This window comes from Physeter macrocephalus, chromosome 6, assembly GCF_002837175.3.
Source record: "Physeter macrocephalus isolate SW-GA chromosome 6, ASM283717v5, whole genome shotgun sequence".
Classification (NCBI taxonomy): Eukaryota; Metazoa; Chordata; class Mammalia; order Artiodactyla; family Physeteridae; genus Physeter; species Physeter macrocephalus.
In genome coordinates this window covers 45,123,536-45,135,753 of record NC_041219.1, presented here as the reverse complement: position 1 = coordinate 45,135,753, position 12,218 = coordinate 45,123,536, and the positions used below count along the sequence as shown (strand labels likewise).

Here is a 12,218-nt window from a genome sequence, read left to right as displayed (position 1 = left end):
GTTGTGGCGAGTGGGGGCTACTCTTCGTTGTGGTGTGTGGGCTTCTCATTGCGGTGGCTTCCTTTGTTGCGGAGCACGGGCTCTAGGCACGTGGGCTTCAGTAGTTGTGGCATCTGGGCTCAGTAGTTGTGGCATCTGGGCTCAGTAGTTGTGGGTCGCAGGCTCAGTAGTTGTGGCACACGGGCTTAGTTGCTCCGCAGCATGTGGGATCTTCCCAGACCAGGGCTTGAACCCATGTCCCCTGCATTGGCAGGTGGATTCTTAACCACTGCGCCACCAGGGAAGTCCCCTCATTGTAGTTTTGATTTGCACTTCTCTGATAATTAGTGATGTTGAGCAACTTTTCATGTGCCTATTGGCCATCTATGTCTTCCTTGGAGAAATGTCTATTTAGGTCTTCTGTCCATTCTTTGATAGGGTTTTTTTTGTGTTATCGAGTTGTGTGAGCTGTTTGTGTATTTCTGAAATTAAGCCCTTGTTGGTCACATCATTTGCAAATATTTCCTCCCATTCCATAGGCTGTCTTTTCGTTTTGTTTATGGCTTCCTTTGCTGTGCGAAAGCTTGGAAGTTTGATTAGGTCCCATTTTAAAATTTCTATTGCCTTGGGAGACTGACCTAAGAAAACACTGCTACGATTTATGAGAGAGCTTTAATTTTTAATGGTGAGGGTGAAAGTCCAGTTGGAGAGAGTTGAAGAGGGAAGAGAAGTAGAGTCATCAGCATGAAGATAGTATGTGATTTCAGCCATTTAAAAAATATATAATATATACATGTTGAAGGTAATATAAAAAGGAATATGGCTGATTTAAGTGGTAGGAGTATGGGGCTCATTAGTTTTGATTGTAAATGTTCTCTTTTTTGAAAAAGTACAGAGGTATTGTGTTTAAAAATAATTATACCACATCAAAAATTGTACATGAATGTTCACAACAGCATTTATAATAGTCCAAAAGTGGAAACGAAACAAAAACAAACAAAAAACCAAAAGTGGAAACAATCCACATGTCCATCAAGTGATGAATGGATAAACAAAATGTGTATATCCATACAATGGAATATTATTCATCCATAAAAAGGAATGAAGTACTGACACATGTACCAACATGGATGAACCTTGAAAACATTATGCTCAGTGAAGGAAGCCAGTTACAAAAGATGTATAATTCTATTTATATAAAATGCTCAGAATAGGCAAATCCATAGAGAAGGAAGGTAGATTAGTGGTTGCCAGGGGCTGGAGGGAGGGGGAAATAGGGAATTACTACTAGTGGGTATGTGGTTTCTTTTGGGGGTGATGAAAATATTCTGGAATTAGTGGTGATGGTTGCACAACAGTGAATATACTGAAAACCTCCGAATTGTACACTTTAAAAGGGTGATTTTTATGGTACATGAATTATATCTCAATTTTAAAAATTACAGTTTAAGTACAGAACACTGAGGGAATAAGAATGTGTCCTTCTTGAGTTTTCTGAGGTCCACAAATGAAGCCTGAACTTACAACAACTATGCAGTTTCTCTGTATCCTGCCTTCCTCTTCCTCTCACAGGGCTACTACTTATCACCTCAAATATCCATCTCCACAGGGATTTATACAAAACCAAAGAAAGCAAAAGTGAAAAAAAAGGTGCAAACTATTAGAGATAGCTTACATATAACTGTGAAAAGGATCCCTTTCTCTCTCATTTGTAACTAACACTTTACTAACACTGCTCAGCATGAATCTGACATCTTAACAGCAACTGTGAAGTCAGGAACTCCCTAAGCTGCTGAAACCAGGTTTCCACGACAATTTCTTGTTTTGTTTTGTTTAAGGCTAAACAAGATCCCCAGGTGTTCGACTTCACATGGAGTTGCAGTTTCTTTCCACTACGCTGAAGTGAAATACTCTGCCCAAAGCAAAAGTCACTAAAAGCAGTTTAAAGGAAAAAGATGCTTATAAACCAGGAGACCAGAAAAGTACACCAATTTGCAAGACAGACTCTAAGGGGGAAAAATGCTATTTCCGAACTACTTGTACAGATATGCCTCCCTGTCCCGAGTTTTCTCCACAGCTCGGGCGCTTACTTGGTCCCCAGCCACACCCGAGCTGGGGTCAGGGAGGACACTGGCTGTCAGAGCCCAGGGCTCAGGGGGGCTTCTTCCCAGCACTTCTGGGCACTTTGCACAGGTCCGCTCTTTTCTACTGAGAACACAGATGACAGACTTAAATGGTAGCAAGATATATGTAAGCTATAGGTCAGAAGAAAATCTCTGCAGCATATACAGTCACTGGATTTATCATGGGAAGGAAGTGCGGGACTCTCCTCTGAGTTTTGTAATTATACTAACACAATGACATTAACAGAAATCAAAATTTTTGAAAATTCTGCGACAAGTTTGCCATCTCAATAAATCACACTTTCTTCTTTCCTATGCTCTCTTTTGGTTTTTCTCTACACACATACACAGTTCTTATATTTCAGATTTTTAAATATTTTTCTCTACTGCACATCAAATTATCAGCATTTCCCCAGTAATCATGCAGTCTTTATAACCATATGTTCTATAATTTACTAATGTAGTCACCTGTAGATACAACATTTAAGCACCTAACAGCAATTTTTGCAATAAAAACAGTGCTGTGAGGAACTTGCCCTTTGAAGATTTTTTTAAATGAAGTACATTTGTCTAGTTTGGGAGAAGATTTGTATTTTTAAAACATGTGCCTTTTCTAATTTATAGTGTCAGCTTTGTAAACAGAAATCAAAGAACAGATTAGTAACAAATTATTGCTATTAGAGTTTAATACGATGTCACTTGAAGCAAGGTAATTAACCTAGTGACCTCTAAAATGAACCTAAAATTTTATAATATTATAACAATAGGACAGTGGAAAATTACTATTTTAATAGTTGGCTCTTGGGACTTCCCTGATGGCACAGTGGTTAAGAATCCGCCTGCAAGGACTTCCCTGGTGGCGAAGTGCTTGAGAATCCACTTGCCAATGCAGGGGACACAGGTTCAATCCCTGGTCCGGGAAGGTCCCACATGCCGCAGATCAGCTAAGCCCATGTGCCACAACTACTGAGCCTGTGCTCTAGAGCCGGAGAGGCACAACTACTGAGCCCGAGCGCCTAGAGCCCGTGCTCCGCTACAAGTGAAGCCACCGCAGTGAGAAGCCCACGCACCTCAACAAAGAGTAGCCCCCACTCACCGCAACCAGGGAAAGCCCACGCACAGCACCAAAGACCCAATGAAGAAAGAAGGAAGGAAGAAAGGAAGGGAGGGAGGGAGGAAGGAAGGAAAGGAATCTGCCTGCATCTGGGAAGAGCCCACATGCCATGAAGCAACTAAGCCCGCATGCCACAACTACTCAAGCCCGCGTGCCTAGAGCCCGTGCTCCGCAACAAGAGAAGCCACCGCAATGAGAAGCCCGCGCACCACAACAAAGAGTAGCCTCCACTCGCCGCAACCCGAGAAAGCCCGCGTGCAGCAACGAAGACAACAAAGAGTAGCCTCCACTCGCCGCAACCCGAGAAAGCCCGCGTGCAGCAACGAAGACCCAATGCAGCCAAAAATAAATAAATAAATTTATTTTTTAAAAAAAGTTGGCTCCAGAATGCTTCCCAGAGAGGAAGTTTATCTTTGGGAAAATATTTTGATAAGCTCCTTAAAGGTGGAAGGTAAACCTTGAAGCCATAGATTAGAAAAGGAGAGATCTAGCAAAGGAAATTAATGGAAATTTGGAGGTAGGGGTGGCCTGGACTACAGAGGGGAAGGGAATAGCAGTCCAGAGATGGGTAAGGAGCTGCATCCTTCAGGACAGAGTGACCCACAAGACAGTGACATGCTGCATGCCGGGGAGTGGGGAGGCCTTAGGGGTGGACCAAATGCCTCTTAAGCAAAGAACAATCCAAACCCCAATTTAAGTTAGTGTGCTGTTGCAAGGTAATACCCCTTTGGCATCCATACCTTCAAGAAAGCCTGCTGGACTCATAATAGCCTTGACTGTGGTTTGAGGGGAAAAATCAAAGAAAGGTCTGAAAATAGGGATAATAATTCCTACCTTACAGGTTGTTATGAGAATTAAAGGAGTTAAATTTGAAAAACCTGGGGGAGGGTGTTGGCCTTCTCACATAATGTGGGATATAGGCCTTATGTCCATTTTATTGACATTCCAAGGTAAGTGATTTAGACTGATTATGTAATGTACGTTTTATTGGCTTATCTTATTTATTTAGGCATATAAAATAACTACTTTTAAAAAATACAAGCTACACTTCAGCAATACCATGGAGTTTAGTTCCCTGACTATAATATTGTTCCCTCTCTCTTAAATGAACTCCATCAATGGTCCTCAAACTGCAGAGTATATCAGAATCACCTGGAGGCCTCCTTTTTTTTTTTTTTTTTTTTTTTGGTTGGCCGTATGCGGGCCTCTCACTGTTGTGGCCTCTCCCGTTGCGGAGCACAGGCTCCGGACGCACAGGCTCAGCGGCCATGGCTCATGGGCCCAGGCACTCCGCGGCATGTGCGATCTTCCCGGACCGGGGCACAAACCCGTGTCCCCTGCATCGGCAGGCGGACTCTCAACCACTGCGCCACCAGGGAAGCCCTGGAGGGCTTCTTAAAACTCAGACAGGGCTTCCCTGGTGGCGCAGTGGTTAAGAATCTATCTGCCTGCCAATGCAGGGGACATGGGTTCGAGCCCTGGTCTGGGAAGATCCCACATGCCACGGAGCAACTAAGCCCGTGCGCCACAACTACTGAGCCTGCGCTCTAGAGCCTGCCCTCTAGAGCCCGCAAGCCACAACTAGTGAGCCCCTGTGCCACAACTACTGAAGCCCACGCGCCTAGAGCCCATGCTCCGCAACAAAAGAAGCCACTGCAATGTGAAGCCCGCGCACCGCAACGAAGAGTGGCCCCCTCTCACCGCAACTAGAGAAAGCCCTCGCACAGCAACAAAGACCCATTGCAGCCAAAAATTAATTAATTATTTTTAAAAAAGACAGCTCTTAGAACCCAGACAGCTGGGGCCCACCCCCCAGAATTTCTGATTCTGCAGATTCTACTCTCTACCCAGCACAGAAATCCTTCTTAAATGCAACTATTTCCTTCTCCTCCTTTTTTTTTTTTTTTTTTTTTTTGCGGTAGGCGGTTCTATTTTTTGTTTAAGAGAATTTAAGTTGCTTGTTGAAGCATTTTATTTTTATTTATTTATTTATTTTTGCGGTACATGGGCCTCTCACAGTTGTGGCCTCTCCCGTTGCAGAGCACAGGCTCTGGACCCGCAGGCTCAGCAGCCATGGCTCACGGGCCCAGCCGCTCCGCGGCATGTGGGATCCTCCCGGACCGGGGCACGAACCCGCGTCCCCTGCATCGGCAGGCAGACTCTCAACCACTGCGCCACCAGGGAAGCCCCCTTCTCCTCTTCAAAGCCCCTTTTCTTCCCTCTGACTTTTGGAAAAAAGTCCAAATTTGTTAACTTGACTTATAAGAGTGCATGTGCTAGTAGTCCCTGCTGACCATTCCAGCCTCATCTCTCAGCCTTCGACACTCGCTCGATGCTCCAGCCATAGCACCCTTCTTTCAGACCTTAGAACCCACCAGTTTCTCTTAGAGCATGCTGCTAAACGAAGCAATTACCACAGTATGGAAAGAAAGTCTCAAAACTTGAACCCCACCAAAACACCACGATAAAGCAGCTAGTGGCACTAATCTTGTAGAACTGGCTCCCCCTCCAGTCACCCCAAGCATTCTTGTTGAAAACATGTTTATTATTCACTTTATTCTTAATCTCCCCAGTGAAAAAGGCATCCAAATTTCTCAAACTGCCTCCTCCAAACAGGCATCAGCTAAAGAGCAAAACGACCCAGGAATCAACTCCACCTTGCGCTCCACTCCCTCCACTCCCGCTCCCACAGGCTTACAGCTGGGGCTGCTTCCCTGTCCCTGAGTCAATATTTTCTTTGTGACCAGAGATAGTGTTCCTTTAGGCAAGATTTAGGCATGACTGTGCAAGGTAGAGCACGGACTGGAAACACAGACGAGGGAAACAGGACTCTCCCCGCCAGAACTCCACAAGCCCAGGTATGGCTCTCCCTCTCCTGCACAGCAGCACCAGGTAAATGAGGCTCTCCTGTGCAGGCTTCTGCACCAGGCCCATCCACTCTAGGTCTTCCTGTAAAATAATCACCCAAGGTAATCTGATCACTCCCCTAAGATTTACAGCCTGGAAGCAACTGGACTGTGATACGGAAAGCAGAAGCAAGGTACTGCATGGAACTTCTGTCATGCCCACCACCAGGGCTGGGGAGCAACACCCTCCTTAGAAGTAAAAGTGAAACAAACAATGGGTACCTAACCTCAACTGGACATTCAGGTAGCTCTGAAAAATGCAGACAAGAGTTTTTGAGGAAAATAAAGCTCCTTGAGGGCTGACTGGCAAAAAAGGGCACTGAAAAATTTATATTTAAAGCTTTATATTAACATAGGAGCTTAGGGCACTTAAAAGGAACAGATCATAAATATAGTTAACAAAGTCCCTATTCTTCATATAATTAAACCATAGAGGTCAAAAACTACCTTTAAGTCACTCATTTGGCCATACCATCTATATAATTACTGGGAATTTTTCATTTGCATATATGAAAACACCTACCTAATAACCCTAGAATATGGTAATCCAATCCTATGTACTTTGTGGCAGTGGTTAGATGGAGGTATTAGAAGGGAGATACAATGAAAGAAGGAAAAGTGTTTATTGAGCATTTACCATACTTGCTAAGCACTCCCCATTTTACACTTGAGAAAACCAGGGCTCAGAGAGGTTAAGCAGCTTGCCCATATCAGTCAGTGAGTCAGAAGTGACTCCTAAGTGGTCCCTCTCTACCACACTGACTAGTACAACTGAGTTGTCAATTCTCCAGCACAGTGCTCTGGGAAGACACAGAAGCCACTTGTGCATGCGTAAGAACAATGTACCCTGACTTGGGAGTGGAGCCCAGTGGGAGCCAGGCAGAGTTAAAACATGATACAAGAAACTGTATTAAGAAACATAAATTTTTGTGAAAATTCCAAATTAAATATAAATTAGGAGAGAATCTCCAAAGTACAAGAGCAAATGAATTTCTCTAACAGACCTGCACCTATGTTTAGAGATCATTAGCTTCTTCAGCGCTGGGCGCAGGACAAAGGCTCTTAGAACAGAGTCACGAATGATGGAGTTAGAAGGATCTTTCGAGTTCATCTCCCTCTTACTTTTTTCAAAAGAAAGAAACTGAGGCTAAAGAGGTCAAAAGACTCATTTAAAGCCGTAAAGAGAGTAGGTGACACAGCCAGACCAGAAGCTAAGTCTCCTATTTCCACTATCCTAACCTCAAACTGAATCAAAAACTTGGGAACAACATGGTAACAGGCAAACTGCATTACACTCAGACCAGCATCATTATCACCAGAAACTCCAGGAAAGATGTCAGAGGAGGTTGTCCTCCTGCTGTTATAAACCTTAGGGTTAGACAATAACTTTTTTTTTTTTTTTTTTTTGGCTGCGCGGCATGAGGGATCTTAGTTCCCTGACCAGGGATCGAACCCACGCTCCCTGCATTGGAAATGCAGTCTTAACCACTGGATCGCCAGGGAAGTCCCAGGAAGTTGCTATTTTAAATTAGGTGTTCAGGGAAGGCTCAATGAGAAGGTGATGTGAGGAACGTAAGGGGCAGGACTTCCCTGGTGGCGCACTGGTTAAGAATCCGCCTGCCAATGCAGGGGACATGGGTTCAATCCCTGGTCCGGGAAGATCCCACATGCCGCGGAGCAACTAAGCCCGTGTGCCACAACTACCGAGCCTGAGCTCTAGAGCCCGCGAGCCACAACTACTGAGCCCATGTGCCACAACTACTGAAGCCCATGCGCCTAGAGCCCGTGCTCCGCAACAAGAGAAGCCACCGCAATGAGAAGCCAGCGCACTGCAATGAAGAGTAGCCCCCACTCTCTGCAACTAGAGAAAGCCCGTGTGCAGCAACGAAGACCCAGCATGACCAAAAATAAATAAATAATTTTTTTTAAAAACTGTTAAAAAAAAAAAAGAATGTAAGGGGCTGGGTGAAGCAGGGGTGTGGGGGCAGAGACAACAGGAAACCAGGCTGGCCATACAGGGAAAGGCAGGAACAGTCTGTTCTAGAACAATCTCTAGGGCTCAGAGTCTGGAGACTTAGATTTCAATCAGAGAATCATAATTGAGGAGAACTTTACAGGTCATTTAGTACAACTACCCATCACATTATTAAACACCTTTATTACAACTCTCAGGCGACCATCTTGTCACTGTTCCTCACCCTAAGTGGGCATAATACTACTATACAGGGTGGTTGTGAAGACTGAGTTAATAGAAGTAAAATTCTTAGAACTGTGCCAAGTCTATAGTAAACACCCAATAAATAAGAGCTATTATTGAGTGGTGACAGTAGTAATTATCCCAATTTTACAGATAAGCAAAATGAGGCATTGGGAAGCTACATCACTGTGTTAAGTTTTCAAAGTTTAAAGTGGCAGAGCCAGAATTTGAACTTTATTGTTGGTGCTAATTACTATATCCCACTGACTTCAAAAGCAAAAAAAAAAAAAAAAAGTGGTACTTGGACTTTAATCCTATAACCTCAAGTCACACAAATTAAGGATACTTACAAATGAAACTCAAACACAAGAAGAGCGAAATGATCTGTTGTTTCATGTCTTTAGAATGTTAGCTAGAAGGCTAACTAGGTATCTAGGAAGACCAGGAATAGTTGTATGGTTTTGTTAAGGAAAAAAAAAAAACTATTAGCCCTAATTGGAAATCAGGCCCTTCCCAAGAATAAGCCCTCTGATAACTGTACTGGTGCTTTCAATCTCATTTCTCCCGTTACTCTTACTGATAAAGGTATTTAATGATTCCAAAGAAATTAACTTCCCCAAACAATCCAGAACATTAGCAGAGAAAAAAAATACATACAAAACCTACACCACAAACACTTAGAAAAAGCAGAGATGCGTTTATAACTGAAAAAGAGGCATAATATTGGAAGTGAAAACACAGTTAAGCAGTTAACTGTGCCTACAGAAAACAGGTGAATGTCTCTCTCCTCATTTATGAATTGTGAGCATAAATTAACAAGGAATGTTAATTCCTTGTTAATGTTCAAAAAGGGGAGGTGATTATATGTATACTATTTCAAACTATGGTGTCTTCAAAATCAGTTCATTCAGTCACATGGTGCTGCTGGGAGTCTAGCACCTCCTGCGAGCTGAACAACATCCTATGAGGTATTCACTCCACAAACATATACTGACCAGTGTTCTAGGAGAGAGGAGTGGGGTGGTGAAAAAGACAAAGGCCCTACTTTCACAGAGCTGACACTGTAGGCAGGTATTATGAAGAAGAAATTAAGGCTCAGGTTCCAGGTCTGGCAGACTCTAAAGCCTACACTGTATATTTCAACTGTATCATCTCTCACTGGCGAGATACAACTTCTAAAAGTCCACACCTAAGCATGCAGTCCTGACACCACTGTCTGGAACAACTTAGGGTTTCTCTCTGTTGGCAGTCCACCATCACCTTCTCAGTGAAGTGTTCCTCCCCCACTCCCAAGAGCAAAGATTGCTCGGTCAGGAGTTAACATACAGTGACATGTATGAAATTCTTTTTCTCCCTCATTAGCTCCTAAACTCCCTCAGGGCCAAGAACCATATCTCAGCCTCTTTGTAAGTCTACAAGATGGTACCTAAGGTAGGTATTCAATCAATGGCTGAGTGGAGTTCATGAGAGCAATTTCAATAGAGTCGAGGGGTGGGGGCCAGACTGCAATGAAATAAGGAGTAAACGGAAGAGAAGGGCATAGAGTTTGCTTTTTAAGGACAAATCTAGAAAGGAAACAGATGGGAAGTGACAGCAGTTTGAAGAAGAAATGTGGCCACAGGAAAGGTGGGGTTTTTTGTTTGTTTCTTTAAGAATGAGAAAGACTTGAACATATATGTTGGTACGGTAGTACAGTGCAGCAGAAAGAGTGGGGATGTCAGAATCAGAGACCTGAATTTGCATTCTGGCCCTGTCACTATGTCTATGGACAAATCACTTAACCTCTGTACTTCAACTTACACACAGATAAAATGACAATGATAAACCTGCACTTCACTGTGACGATTACAGCACTTGGCAAAGAGAAGAGATTCAGTAAGTGGTACCAATGATTATTACCGTATGTGGGAGCCTGGACTCTGGTGTGCTAACCCCTCCCGCATAGTTTGTGCTTCAGTCCAGATTTCCTGTCTCACTCCTTGTGTAATATGTGATGGCAAAGAAACAAGATGCTTATTTCTCCTGTATGTGCCACCCTCTGTGCTATTCCACTTCCTTCTGACAGTCTGCATGAGCTCATGAATGGCTGCTGTGGAAAATTACTGATGTCACCAGCTGAGGAAGAGAGACAATCTGGAGAATAAGCAGATGAAACTGATGTTAAATTATCAAATGTACCAGATTTTGAGCTCCTGCCAAAGCGTTCATTGAGAACTAGGAAGAGAGAAACCAAAAACACAAACACACAGAACCTTGTTTAAGTTTCTAAGCCAACAAGGTGTCCCCAGCATCCACTCTGGGCACTGAAAGATGGCGGTATGATAAAAGAGATGATTCCTGAGGTCCTTTCTCAATATTTTACCCCGACGACAGGTTCATTTCTGTGAGGTACCTCACCGACTCTTCTGTCAACCTGACAAGTTCCCAAATTCACAAGATTAATATTTAAACAATTTTTGTTCACAGCCTTCTAAAGTTGATGCCATGGGTCGTGTTCACCTGTTACCTATATCTGGTCAAGAGAAACACCTCACCCCGGCCCTCTCTCCCAGATCACACACCCCCAGGCTTAGAAAGGGATAGAAGAGGGCTAAAGCCCAGGCTAATGTAACAATTAGTGATGAAAAGGCTACAGGCACCTGGGATTATTAAAAGACAGAAAAGATGTTGACTATTATTTAGAATCAATTACCAGCTAATGATGGAGAACAGAAATAAATATGTAAAACAAAGAAGATATAACTCCATCGTTTAGAGTTCAGAGAGAACTGGAAAATACGGAAAACAGATGAGGAGGAAAAAGAGGAGGAAATATATGTGTACCTACAAACTTAATCATAAACAATCACAAAAGCTACAAATAAACAAGTCGAAGTTGAAAATTCACTTTTTGTGAAACAGAGTCTGATTAGGAACCTGAATTTACCAAGAAAGAAGGGTAAAGAATATTCCAGACACCTCTAATTATCCCACCAAAGAGCAAGCAAAAAAGGGCCACCAACCCACCACAAATCGCACATGCAGCACAAGAGTGAAAAATATGATACAGTCATTCGTCACCAAAAAGAGTAAACTTTAAATCACCTCTCCCCCCCGCCCCATATAAAAAGCATCTTGGATCGCTCATTAAACCATGTATGAGAATAATTTTCAAAATTCCAATCCTAACCACACTGGCTGAGTCCTGGCTAGTACATGCCTCAATTTCTCCAGCGTTAAAAACCCATATTACAGTGTGTTCCGAGTCTGGCCAGAATCTCAGCCTGTATTCTGACCCCAGACTTGAATCTTTAACGTAAAGTTACAAGTCACACCTGAAGAGGACTTTGCTGCTGTAAACGCATCCGAGGCAGCCGTTTTATCAAAAAACCCAAAAAAAACAAAAAAGGTCGCCGGCCTGAGGTGCGGCTTCTGTAAATTGCTCCCAGACACGGGAGGGGGCCGTATTCGTCCTCGAGCTCCCAGGGCACTACAGCTGGGGTGTCGGGAGCCCGCCCTTTCCGCTGGGCCGGCTGGGGGTCCCGCCCCGGGAGACCGCCCCCCGCCCTGAGCACCGCCCGCGCCCCTCAGGCCTCGCGCCCGACCTCGAGAGCCCGGGCCTAGCCGGGACCCCAGCCCCGTGCGCCGCACGAGCGAGGGCCGGGCCGGCCGGCGACGGCACCGCCTTGCCCCTCGGCCCGTCAGTCCGTGGGTCAGTCGGTCGGTCCACAGCCCCTCGCGTCCCCACCGGAGGGGCATGGGTGGGCGCCGGGCCCCGCAGACCCAGCGAGTCTCGGCCAACCTCTCGCTCCGCACTCACCCGCCCCGCGGAGTACGTCCAGCCGCCCCCGCCAGCCGCGGGCCGCCGCCACCACTGTGCCAACGCTTGTCGGGCTCCAGACTCGGCCCTGTCGGCGCTC

The 12,218-nt window shown here is 44.6% G+C and overlaps 1 protein-coding gene across 10 annotated transcripts in view; it reads right to left on the bottom strand.

Annotated features, from left to right (window-relative positions):
- The window catches only part of SGSM3 (small G protein signaling modulator 3), a 35,800-nt gene extending 23,582 nt beyond the window's left edge, over positions 1 to 12,218 (bottom strand). For all 10 annotated transcript variants that reach the window (XM_028490665.2, XM_028490670.2, XM_007117789.4 and 7 more), the window contains exon 1: positions 12,119 to 12,218. The gene's annotated coding sequence lies outside the window, so the exon portion shown is untranslated. The remainder of the gene's footprint in view (positions 1 to 12,118) is intronic.